Source organism: Odocoileus virginianus, unplaced genomic scaffold (genome assembly GCF_023699985.2).
Source record: "Odocoileus virginianus isolate 20LAN1187 ecotype Illinois unplaced genomic scaffold, Ovbor_1.2 Unplaced_Contig_2, whole genome shotgun sequence".
NCBI lineage: Eukaryota > Metazoa > Chordata > Mammalia > Artiodactyla > Cervidae > Odocoileus > Odocoileus virginianus.
The window spans coordinates 2,719,096-2,732,432 of NW_027224319.1; the positions used below are offsets into that span (position 1 = coordinate 2,719,096).

The following is a 13,337-nucleotide window of genomic DNA, read 5'->3' on the forward strand; positions in this document are numbered from 1 at the left end:
AGATCTTCTTGCTCAAGCAGGCTTTCCTCGGGTCCCCAAACCTGTCAAGAGCGCCCTTGGCCAGGACGTGCCCTGGACGATGTGCGCCCCTTTGGCCCCACTGAATCGATGGCAGTGGAACCAGTGTGGCCAGTGGCTGAGGTCCTTCTGCTAGTGCTGACTGGGGGCTGCCACGGTAACCCAGAGGATCGGACCGAAGAGTCATCCAGGGAAACGGGCTCCTTCACCGCCTGCGTGGTCTCCGGCAAACGTCCCCCAGAGGAAGAGTTCCACTGGGGAGACGTGTTTAGAGTGGAGAAACCAGGAACCACGCTAGGCGCCCACACGCACTTAGCTGAGAAGGGCTATGACGACCACTCACACCACCAGCTGCAGAGACGCGCGCTGGTGGGCGAGCTCGCCACATCCTCACGTCCGTCCTCCACCTCTTCTTCCGGGGCCCTGGAGCCCCGCGGCCGGGAAGCCAGCGCGCACCCCTCGCCCACCCCCACAACCCTGCCAGCCTGAAGGGGGAGCGCCCACCGAGGTCTCAGGAAGCACCCCATCCGGGGGGTCTCACACACCCTCGAGGGGGACACACACACCGAGCTCACGCGGCCTTCCCCTCATCAGGCCGCCGGTCGGGGAAGAGACGGGGACAAGGGTTAAACTCGAGGTCACTCAAGACCCCCCGCGCTCCTTGTTCTCACCCCCTGGTTACATGCTCTCCGTTTCAAACGTAGAGCCCAAGCCGCTTTTGTCTTGGATTTTAAAACCTAGGGAATGTGATCTTCGTCACCTTTTCTGGGAGACTCCTGATGGCACGTGTGGGCTTAGAGGCTGTAAGAGGCAGCGGGTGCTCTCGCGGAGGGCGGCCAGGGTGTGGCTGAGCGACAGGACCTTGACCCTGGTGATCTCTTGAACCACGTGCAAGGCCAGGCCGGGCGGGCGCACTGGCAGACGCTCCTGGGAACCTGGAAGACACCGAGCCTTCAGGACCCCGCTGCACCTTCTGGTCGTGACCATCACGTCCGACCCCATCCCCGGCCTCCCCCAGCAGGGCCTCTCTGACACTGTGTAGACGCCCCTCTGTCTGCAGGTGCAGAGAGTCCCCGTCACGAGCGCCAGTGAGCAGGGTCCCACGCTTCCCTGGCCGACCCTCTGTAGGGTGGGGCTTTCCACCACCCGGAACAGAGTAGCTATGCTTCAGGTTCTTGGTCCCCCAGACTCTGATTCTGAGAGCAATACAGAGCCAAGGTGTGGGGCCGGGGCACCTGGAAAGGTACTGTGACCCAGGTCCTGCCGGCCCCATGCAGTGACCGCCCGCCTCCCACCCCCTCCCCTCAGAGCCTCAGCTCAGCCTGCAGATGGCCCTACCTGTCGTGGCAAGAAATAGGGGGCGTCGCTCTCCAGGACGATCCTTTCCCGCGGGATCTCTCACAGCCTGCCGGCTCTCCCGGGCCCACGGACATGCTGGGACACGTTGGGAAAGTGCTCCAGCAGGGGCTCCATGAGCCGGTAGCTGCTGGTGAAGCAGTGCCTGTGGGAAGGACACCTCCAGGTCAGGGCTCCCTCCTAACCCACTCTGCAGAGCCCCCGACTTCCTCCAGACCCGTCCCCTCTTTTATGGGACTGCCGGTGGGTAGATTCTCAGACACAGAAAGACTGCATCCCAGGGAAGGTCGGGGCAGAGTGGACAACCCGAGTCCCTCTGGATCGCAACAAGAGCAGGGAAAGACTGCGTCCACGCAGTCAAGTGAACAAGGAGGAGACAGAAAGCAGGAACGGGGGGCTGGCCTACACGTGAATTTTCTTCTCTGAACTGACCCCTGTCCGCGCTCCTGGTACAACACACATCACCCCAGAAGGGCTGAGCGCCCACACCCCGGGTCTCTTGGGGTGGCTCCACTCAGAGGCGACACTCCCCCGGCCTGGGGCCCCTGGAGGCAGGCGTGTGGCTGGACAGCCCCACATGCTTCGGCCACCTGTCCTGACCTTGCCCAGGATCCAGCCTCCCTGTTTCCTCAGTTAAGCCCTTCTCGCCCCTCTTGAAAGCACCAGCCGGGTGTCACTCCTGACCTTACTGTAGTCAGACACAGCTAAGGGCCCCTCCTCTGGCTCCCAGGGCGCCCCGTGTCCACCTCAGGCCCCCGGCCTCGGGAGAGTGACCAGCTGACCGTCTCTCAGCTCCTCCAGGGCCCCTCCTCCCCAAGCCTAGCCCACGCCTAAAACAGGCCCACGATGCAGGGGTCAGTGACTTTACCAAACTAAAGAACTCCTAGGTACCATTTAGAGAAGACGCATCCTGGACTTTTAAGGAGGGAAAGGGGGAAGATGAGCTTTTTCAAGTCAAAGGAGGATGAGCTTTTCCAAGTCAAAGGAGGAGAGAAAATTTCTTTTCAGGTGTCCTGAAGGCAGCCTCTCCCAAGATCAACAGTTCTCATCTCTGGGAACCGAGCCCCCGTCTCAGCCTGCTTCACGGCATGGCTCCAGTCCACGGGATCACAAAGAGTCGGACACGACTGAGCAACTAACACCTTCCCTTTTTCACACTTTCACGGGATGGGGATCACAATGATTTAGGGTATCAGCTCAGACCAAATGAAGTTGCCATTTTTTTAGATAAAAAACAATCAAATACCAGAAATTTCATATGGCTCAAGCTGATAGCTAATCTTGGGAAAAGATTCTGTATTAAGATGTGACATTATCAATGCTCTCCTCGCTCACTTTCTTCTTCCCAGTAACATCCTAGACAGCGGGGCCTGTTCACTTCCCTTGCCTGCTGAAGTTCTAGGCGCTCACCTGTGAATCTTGCAGTCTGGAGGCACCCATTTTGTCATGATTTTCCGCAGATCCTCCTCCGCGTCTTGGCAGTGGATCGCCAAGGGCTTCCTTTGAGATGTGGCCAGCTGCTGCTGCCTCTGGAACACCTGGGAGGAGACGGGGGCAACGCCTGTGGGTCAGGGTCACTCTGGTTACCCCCAGAGCAGCCAGCGCAGTGGGCAACCCCCAGTGTGTCCGATTCTTTGTTCTTAAACTTTATATAATGCATGAAAATGAAAGTCTCAGTTGTGTCTGACTCTCTGCGATCCCATGGCCTACACAGTTCATGGAATTCTCCAGCCCAGAATACTGGAGTGGGTAGCCTTTCCCTTCTCCAGGGGATCTTTCCAGCCCAGGGGTCGAACCCAGGTCTCCTGCATTGCAGGCAGAATAATAATAGCTAACACTGCACGCTCCCTAGGTGCTGATGATGGTGGTGGTGGTGGTTTAGTCGCTAAGTCATGTCCAACTCTTGCGACCCCATGGACTGTAGCCTGCCAGGCTCTTCTGTCCATGGGATTCTCTAGGCAAGAATACTGGAGTGGGTTGCCATTTCCTTCTCCAGGGGATCTTCCCAACCCAGGGATTGAACCCAGGTCTCCTGCATTGCAGGCGGATTCTTTACCAGCTGAGCCACAAGGGAAGCCCTCCTAGGTGGTAGCAGCATTTAGATGTATTATAACATGTAACGCTCAAGAGCACCTTAGGAGAGTCCCTGCTATTAGCCCATCCTGCAAAGAAACCGAGGCTCCAAACGAGGTCACGTAACTTGCAGGTGGTGAGCTCCAGCACCACAATTCAAATCTGAACCCAGGCTGTGCTCACAGCAACCACTGGGCCACGTGTATCTGGGGCTCTGGGGGCAGGGCGGCGCTCAGAGGCATCACTACAGGCTGTGTCCCCTTCACTGGCCCGTCCTCTACCCCCACTCTCCAGAGGTAATCCATCACCTTGCACACCTGTTCCTACACACATCTGCACAATGCCTGACTCTCAGAGGGTGCTCAAGTGTGTGTGGAAAGAATAAATACTACATATATTTCCTCCAACTTGCTTTCCTAACCAAAATCAGATCATCTTCTAGGTGGATACCTACAGATATATTACATTTTTAAAAGTTCCAGTTACTTTAAAAATCTTCAGTAGTAAAATATACAAGTTGCTAATAATTTTAATGAAAAAACAGGGCTAGAACTTATTCTTTCCTTTAAAAAGTTCAGTTCAGGAAAAAAAGAACAAAAATACTAATTCATTCATAAACAAATTATGTCATCTTCAACTTAATGTTCCCATGAAACTTTTTCAATTGTGGAATATAATTCGTGTTTGAATTACTACATCAAATAAAAAGATGCTTTGGGTAATTTGAGTCAGGTGGTGTTCACCTGCAATTACATTCAGGTCCAACACTCACACTGCTGCTGCTGCTGCTGCTAAGTTGCTTCAGTCGTGTCCGACTCTGTGCGACCCCACAGACGGCAGCCCACCAGGCTCCCCCATCCCTGGGATTCTCCAGGCAAGAACACTGGAGTGGGTTGCCATTTCCTTCTCCAACATTTACACTACCTCTCCTCAAAACAGTGGCAATGAGCCAATACCAATTCTGCTGTAACTCACGTTGAATCTGTGGTTTTTAACTAAGAGAAAGTGACCCTGGGGAACCAAGAGCATAGACTGCTTGCCAAGGACTGTAAAGACAAGCTAGATCCAGTATCTAGAGCTGGTGAGAACCGCCCCCTCCAACACAACCACCCTCCCTGGGCCCCTCCAGAGGCAGGAGGTAGCAAGGGATTCTAATTCCCACATTTAATTTTTGCTTCTAAAAAATCTTCCCTTAAGTAATCAAACTAGTACAGCCTTGAGGTGGAATATTACATAGATGTTAAAAAGCCTGTTTTTCAAAGCATACTTACTGAAGCAGGAACACTTTCACAGTAGAAAAAAGGTTTGCGACTACTACTTTCTCATTTTGATTTTCCTACTTTTCTAAAAAGCATGCAGAGACAGCCCACATGTTCCTGATTCTATGACAGGTGTTTGAAAGACACACCTCCCAACTGTTCCTCGCAATTCTCCAAGGCACAGCAACATTAAAAATATGAATTTCAAAACACATCTGAATTTCAAAACCGTTAAGAAGGAAGAATTGTTTGGGGACAGAAACTGTGGCTGGGCTGGAGAATCTGTCCTCCCCAGCAAGCCAGCGGAAAAAGCGCAGGAGGAAACGAAGCTCACTGGGCGGAAAAGGTCTCATGATGGTCATGGTCACGATGTTGATGGAACAGGAAATGATCTGCATACATCTGTGTACTTTTCAAATATCCTGCAACAGGCACACTAACTTTAAGTTATAAAATACATTTTATATAAGTTATAATTATATATGTTATAAAATATATTTTATAAAAAAATATTATTTAATTAATCAAACAAAATGTGCTGCTTCCCAAGAAGGAACAGAAGTTTTGCCACTGGTATCATTGGCTGCAAGGGTCACTTCGGGCCTGTCCCCGTCTTCTTACACAATGAAGCTGAGAGGTAAGAAACGGCATGTGAAGCACGTGACCAATGACAACTAGGGGGTCTGGATAAGAGTGATGACATCCTTAGAGATTCTAAATTCGTTAGTTCCCAAGGCAGAGAAACCCCGATGTTACAAGGAAATGAGGAACTCACACGGTAAGCAAGCCCCCGAGGACGACGTCGCCCTTGTGCTGCACCGGGGTGGGCATGGAGCACTTTAGGGAGTCATCCAAGCCCATCGCCCCGAACGCCACGGTTCTGGGGTGCCTGAAGGCCTGCAGATTTCCTTCTTGCCTCTCACCGCAGCAGGGAGCAAAATGGGGGTGACAGCCAGAGGCCCCCCCACTCCGGGTCCTCCCAGAGGCTGTCGGTCAGTGTGAGAGGATCGCAGAAGTCGGAGGCGCAGCCCTGAAACTCCTTCGGGAAGGAGCAGCTGTAGGTCTTCCTGAACCGAGCGAAGGTCCCCTGGAAGGACAGCCTGGCAAAGAGCGCATCCAGGTGACAGTGGGTGTCGACGAAACGCTCCAGCCTGGGCTCGATGCGGCTCCGCCGCGTGGCCACCCGCCCTCCCAGAATGCTCTTTGCTCCTTCGCCCTGTGAGTCTGCAGAAAACAAGAGACAGGAGGTTACCGTCTTTCTGTGTGACGACAGCCTCCCGTGCACAGTCACCTGCAGAACACAAGCCCTGGCAGCTTTTATGGCTGTGATGACGGCTCTGCATTCATGCCTTAGTGCACTCTGTCACCCGGCTTCCTTGTTATTCCCAGAAAGCGAGCCAGGCTGCAGCTAGGAACAGGGCTAGCGGCTTCAGGGAGCAGACTTGTGAGCATGCTGCCACATGCCATCCCCGAGAGGGTCTAGGCCTGCACGCCCTTCCCGAAGAATCCCTCTGGGGAAAAAACTGCTCACCAGAACACACAAGCAAGAGGAGAAAGGGTGACAGAGGATGAGATGGTTGGATGGCATCACTGACTCAATGGACATGAGTTTGAGCAAGCTCCAGGAGATAGTGAAGGACAGGGAAGCCTGGCGTGCTGCAGTCCATGGGGTCGCAAAGAGTCGGACACGACTTAGCGACTGAACAACAAGAACACACGGTGTTGGAGAGGGGAGGGCATTTCAGAGAAAAGCAGCACCCAGCGCCCCTAACAACACGTCTCTCGCACATTCAAAACACACCACCCCACCCTTGTAGCAGTGTTAAGCTATGTTCACAAATTCTCTGACATCAGCCTCCATTGAAAGGTGGGCTTTGTGACCCCTTCCCTTGAACCTGGGCAAACTTGTATTGTCACTGACAGAACCAGGAGCGACACTGCAGCTTCTGGGGCCAGGGCGGAAGGGCCTTGCCGTCACCCCTGGTTCTCTCCACTAGATCCTCTGAGGGTGGTCGGCCACCATGTAACGTCCGAGTACCCATGACCACACACTGGAGAGGGCGCACCGCTGCCTAGCGCGTCCAGCAGTGACTGAGCATTGTGGATGGCCAGTCTTGCCAGGAGCTGAATGCAGCTCAGATCATGAACTCCTTATTGCAAAATTCAGACTTAAACTGAAGAAAGTAGGGAAAACCACTAGACCATTCAGGTATGACCTAAATCAAATCCCTTATGATTATACAGTGGAAGTGACAAATAGATTCAAGGGATTAGATTTGATAGAGTGCCTGAAGAACTATGGATGAAAGTTCATGACACCATACAGGAGGCAGTGATCAAGACCATCCCCAAGAAAAAGAAATGCAAAAGGCAAAATGGCTGTCTGAGGAGGCCTTACAAATAGCTGAGAAAAGAAGAGAAGCTAAAGGCAAAGGAGAAAAGGAAAGATATACCCATCTGAATGCAGAGTTCCAAAGAATAGCAAGGAGAGGTAAGAAAGCCTTCCTCAGTGATCAATGCAAAGAAACAGAGGAAAACAACAGAATGGGAAAGACTAGAGATCTCTTCAAGAAAAGTAGAGATACCAAGAGAACACTTCATGCAAAGATGGGCACCATAAAGGACAGAAATGGTCTGGACTTAACAGAAGCAGAAGCTATTAAGAGGAGGTGATAAGAATACACAGAAGAACTATACAAAAAAGATCCTCATGACCCAGATAACCATGATGGTGTGATCACTTACCTAGAACCAGACATCTTAAGAGTGTGAAGTCAAGTGGGCCTTAGGAAGCATTACTACGAACAAAGCTAGTGGAGGTGACGGAATTCCAGCTGAGCTATTTCAAATCCTAAAAGATGATGCTGTGAAAGTGCTGCACTCAATATGCCAGCAAATTTGGAAAACTCAGCAGTGGCCACAGGACTGAAAAAGGTCAGTTTTCATTCCAATCCCAAAGAAAGGCAATGCCAAAGAATGTTCAAACTACTGCACAATTGCACTCATCTCACACACTAGCAAAGTAATGCTCAAAATTCTCCAAGCCAGGCTTCAACAGTATGTGAACCGAGAACTTCCAGATGTTCAAGCTGGATTTAGAAAAGGCAGAGAAACCAGAGATCAAATTGCCAACATCCACTGGATCACAGAAAAAGCAAGAGAATTCCAGAAAAACATCTGCTTCATTGACTACATTAAAGTCTTTGACTGTATGGATCACAACAAACTGTGGAAAATTCTTCAAGAGATGGGGATACCAGACCACCTTACCTGCCTTCTGAGAAATTTGTATGCAGGTCAAGAAGCAACAAGTGGAAGTGGACATGGAACAACAGACTGGTTCCAAATAGAAAAAGGAGTACGTCAAGGTTGTATATTAACACTCTGCTTATTTAACTTATATGTAGAGTATATCATACAAAATTCTGGGCTGGATAAAGCACAAGCTGGAATCAAGATTGCCGGGAGAAATATCAATAACCTCAGATATACAGATGACACCACCCTTATGGCAGAAAGCAAAGAGGAACTAAAGAGCCTCTTGATGATGGCAGCAGAAAGCAAAGAGGAACTAAAGAGCCTCTTGATGAAGGTCAAAGAGGACAGTAAAAAAGCTGGCTTAAAACTCAACATTCAAAAAATGATGATCATGGCATCCGGTCCCATCACTTCATGGCGAACAGATGGGGAAACAATGGAAATAGTGGCAGACTTTATTTTCTTGGACTCCAAATCACTGAAGATGGTGACTGCAGCCACAAAGTTAAAAGATGCTGGCTCCTTGGAAGAAAAGCTATGACCAACCTAGACTGTGTATTAAAAAGCAGAGAGATCACTTTGCTGACAAAGTTCCGTCTAGTTAAAGCTATGGTTTTTTCAGTAGTTGTGTATGGATGTGAGAACTGAACCATAAAGAAGGCTGAGTGCCACAGAATTGATGCTTTTGAACTGTGATGTTGGAGAAGACTCTTGAGAGTCCCTTGGACTGCAAGGAGATCCAAGCAGTCAGTCAATCCTAAAGGAAATCAAGCCTGAATATTCACTGGAAGGACTGATGCTGAAGTTGAAGCTCCAATACTTTGGCCACCTGATGCCAAGAGCTGACTCATTAGAAAAGATCCTGATGCTGGGAAAGAGTGAAGGCAGGAGAAGGGGACAACAGAGGATGAGAGGGTTGGATGGCATAATGAGTTTGAGCAAGCTCTGCAAGATGCTGAAGGACAGGGAAGCCTGAGGTGCTGCAGTTCATGGGGCTGCAAAGCTTTGGGCACAACTGAGTGACTGAACAACTGCAAGCCTTACCGGGCTCTCAGACCGGGGCCCACCTGGTAACTGAATGGAACCAGAGAGCCCCCCTCCCCCCACCACGCAAGACCTGCTCAGTCCAGACCCATCAGACTTCCTGCCTCACAAACTTGAGAGCAAAAAAATTGTTTATGTTGTATCACTAGGTAGCAATAATAACTGAACAACTAAACACTGCATTCAGTCAATTTAGCCCTGCTAGATCCTAAGTCCACAAAGTCAAGAACTTCTCTTCTCTGATGTCTCCTAAACACCTAGAACAGTGTCCGGGAATATAACAAGTGCCGTGAATACTGTATTTTAATTTCTGCATGCATTTTCAGTTGTGTCAGACTCTTTGCAATCCTTGGGACTGCAGCCCACCAGGCTCCCCTATCCATGGGATTCTCCAGGCAGGAATATGGAATGGGTTGCCATGCCTTTCTCCAGAGGATCTTCTGGATCCAGGGATCGAGCCCGCATCTCTCACTTCTCCTACACTAGCAGGCGATTCTTACCACTAATGCCCCTGGGGTATTTGAATTAATTTGTAGAATAAATAGTATGATTCCTGAACGGAGCTTCACACCAGAACCACTGAGGGGCTTTTTTATGACCCTCCCCACCCTGAGACACTGTGATTAAGAAGGTCCAGGGAAGGGCCAAGGAACCTGTCCTTACATCTCCATGTAATTTTGATACAGACCAGGTTTGAGAAATACACTCAACCCAGATTTCACTTCATGCAAAAACAACTCCACTAAAGTGCCCATTTTCTTTTCCTTACTGAAGCCATCTGTATCCGCGGGCACCAGATGACGTGACCAAGAGGCCTTAAGGAAGTTCTTCTAGTGTTTTCATTAGCAAATACAATTTGTATAACAAACAACTCACTATGAAAGAGCATTATGGATCAACTGACCACCTCCTTAACAGGAACAAAAGGTTTATTTCTAAGGTCTACTCTAGTTTTCCATGCCTTTATCTACAAGTCTAAAAAGAAACAAATTGGTAACAGGTATTTTAATGAATTATAAGATGCCCATTTGACACTTTTCTGCTTTAGATTTCTTCCTGTTACTCCTTTCCTGAATAATAAACACCCAAGCAAGATAAGGTGCAAGGTAACTGAAATTGCAGCACATCTAAATTTTATTCTGAACTCCTGAACCTGGGTGATGGGAAGGAAGAGGGAGATTTGTTATACTTGCCTGTTTCCTTTGAAAATGTTTAAAATTTCCCATTAAAAAAGCTTTTTTAAAAAAGTTAATTTCTAAGGGAGAACAAATCTTCAAAAACTAGCTTGCTTATAACAGAAAATTCCATCAACTCAGACGATAAGAAACTGCAACCCTGCCTGAGCCTGCGAGGTTTTTCCCTGATGAATTTTTCAGTGAGACATACTAAAATCTTTTTTTTCCCTTGGTATATGTGCACTTGAAAGTTAAAATGTCTCTCAAACTAACAATACTATAATTCAACTACACTTCAAAAAACAACAAAATGTCTCTCACATACACCAACAAATGACATCTTTGCAATCTAGCTCTTTAGAATGTATTTCACCAACAAAAGCTAATCTGTAAAATTACCCAAAAAATGCCCAAATGGAAGGTAAGGTTTTCTCCTCAAAATGATGCCTCCTTTTCTGAGGGATCATTTTCTATTCAAGTCCTTACAAAGTCTCTTGTATTACAAGATGTATTCTTTTATTTGAAGGAGAAAAATGACCCCCAACGAACCCCAACCAACCTAAGACACTTAAAGAGACTCCCTAAACTTATTTTATTAAAAAAAAATTTTTTTTTGTAATTGGAGGATAACTGCTTTGCAATATTGTGTTGATTTCTGCCACACAACAACATGAATCAGCCACAGGTACATGTAGGCCCCCCCTGTCTTGATCCTCCCTCCCACTTCCCATCCAGTCCCTCCCCTCTTAGGCAGTCACAGAGCATCTGATTAGAACTCCCTGCATCATACAGCAAATTCCCGATGGCTATCGATGTTACATACGGTAATGCACATGTTTCCATGCTACTCTCTCCATCCATCCCACCTTCTCCTCCCCAGACTGCGTCCACAAGTCTGTTCTCTGCATCTCCACTGCTGCCCTGCAAATAGGTTCATCAGTACCATCTTTCTAGATTCCATATATATATATGTTAACACACTGTATTTGTTCTTCTCTCTCAGACTTACTTCACTCTGTATAACAGGCTCTAGATTCATCCACCTCATTAAAACACATGGGACCCTTTACAAATTTACTTGTCATCCTTGCGTAGGGGCCATGCTAATTTCCTCTGTTTCGTTCCAGTCTTAGTATGTGTGCTACTGGAGTGAGCAATAAATTCATTTTTTTAAAAGGAAGGGAGAAAGGAAGCAAAGAAAGGTGACAGATTTAATAATTATTTCCAGTATGACCTGAGAGTTCTGTGTTGGACAGCATTTTTAATAAAGCTTTTAAAGATCATTTCTACTTTTTTTTTTTGGAAGGTAACTGTTTGAAAAGCAATATGGTAAGTGGTTTCGCTGATGAGCCCCCAAGGTGGGAAACTGTCCAGTACACGCCTGGGGGGCTTAGAGTGGGGGCAATTATGAATAGCTCCAGAAAGAATGAAGTGGCTGGGCCAAAGCAGAAATGACGCTCAGTTGTGGGATGTGTCTGGTGGTGAAAGTAAAGTCCGATGCTGTAAAGAACAATATTGCATAGGAATCTGGAATGTTAGGTCCATGAATCAAGGTAAATTGGACATGGTCAAGCAGGAGATGGCAAGAGTGACTCACAAGCTGGAATCAAGATTGCCAGAAGAAATATCAACAACCTCAGATAGGCAGATGATACCACCCTAATGGCAGAAAGCAAAGAGGAACTAAAGAGCTTCTTGATGAGGGTGAAAGAGGAGAGTGAAAAAGCTGGCTTAAAACTCAACATTCAAAAAACAAAGATCATGGCATCCAGTCCCATCACTTCATGCAAATAGATAGAGAAAATGTAGAAGTAGTAACAGATTTTATTTTCTTGGGATCCAAAATCACTGCAGAAGGTGAATGCAGCCATGAAATTAAAAAACAATAGCTTCTTGGAAGGAAAGCTATGACACACCTAGACAGTGTACTAAAATGCAGAGACATCATTTTGCCAAAAAAGTCTGCACAGTCAAAGCAATGGTTTTTGCAGTAGTCATGTACAGATGTGAGAGTTGAACCACAAAGAAGGCTGAGCACCGAAGAACTGATGCTTTTGAAATTGTGGTGCTGGAGAAGACTCTTGAGTCTTGGACTGCAAGAAGATCAACCCAGTCAATCTTCAAAGAAATCAACCCTGAATATTCACTGGAAGGACTGATGCTGAAGCTCCAATACTTTGGCCACCTAATGGGAAGAGCCAACTCATTGGAAAACACCCTGATGCTGGAAAAGATTGAAGGCAAAAGAAGAAGGGGACGACAGAGGATGAGATGGTTAGACAGCACCATGGATATGAGTTTGAGCAAACTCCAGGAGATAGCGACGGACAGGTGCACTGCAGTCCAAGGGGCAGCAAAGAGTTGGACACAGCTTAGCGACTAAACAACTACAACAGCTTTTAAAGAACCATGTTAGAAGAGAAACATCAATTTGCTTCCTGGAGCCGTGAGGAAGTCAAGGACTGTGTTGAGTGAGTATACACTTAGGATCAAATTAAAAAGACCAAATACACTGAACAAAACTCAAAACCTCATGCCTAGCATGACTGGGACTCACCTTCTGGCTGCAGAAATTTGAGTCAGAGTCGTCGCAGACCTCCAGCGGTGGGGAGCCCTGGCCAGCGACCACCCTTCGGTCACCCAGGGGCCGCTCTCTGGGCCTCTCCCGAGGGTCTGTCAGCGCTGTGTTGTCACAGAAGCCGCTCGTCTCCAGCCCAGGCTCCTCCTCCTCCGCTCTGACGTCTGGGGCAGACGTTTCCTCTTTATGAGGCGCAGACTCGGTGACACCCACGGCAGCACCCTCTCCAGGGCCACGGCGCTCCCCGGTGTTGGCTTTTGCCCTCGAGGCCACCTCTCCTTTCCTTCTGGGCATCAACGCTCTCAGGACCCCCTGGATGGCCTTTAGGTAGATCCTGGTAGAGCCCTGGTCTCGAAGTCTATCCCTCTGCCTTTTCTGGACTTTGTCTGGTTCCTCAGCTGTTCCGTTTGGACCCTCAGCTCCAGCTGCGAGATCGGAATCCACGGAGTTCTGAGGACTGTATTTAGGATCAACCTGGAAGATGAGAGGTTAGGAGAGGCGATTCCATCTATAAAGCATATGGCAAATGAGACGTCAGGGGAGATATCACGCCAGCCCTCAGCACTGTGAGCCACG

The 13,337-nt window shown here is 48.5% G+C and overlaps 1 non-coding gene and 1 pseudogene across 1 annotated transcript; both read right to left on the reverse strand.

The window, feature by feature from the left end:
- Nucleotides 1-601: 601 nt before the first annotated feature.
- Nucleotides 602-13,247, reverse strand: LOC110124130 (putative deoxyribonuclease TATDN2; annotated as a pseudogene).
- On the reverse strand, nt 11,234-11,340 carry LOC139033788 (U6 spliceosomal RNA). Its single transcript, XR_011486268.1, has one exon. It is a non-coding gene; the product is annotated as a U6 spliceosomal RNA (small nuclear RNA).
- Nucleotides 13,248-13,337: the final 90 nt, after the last annotated feature.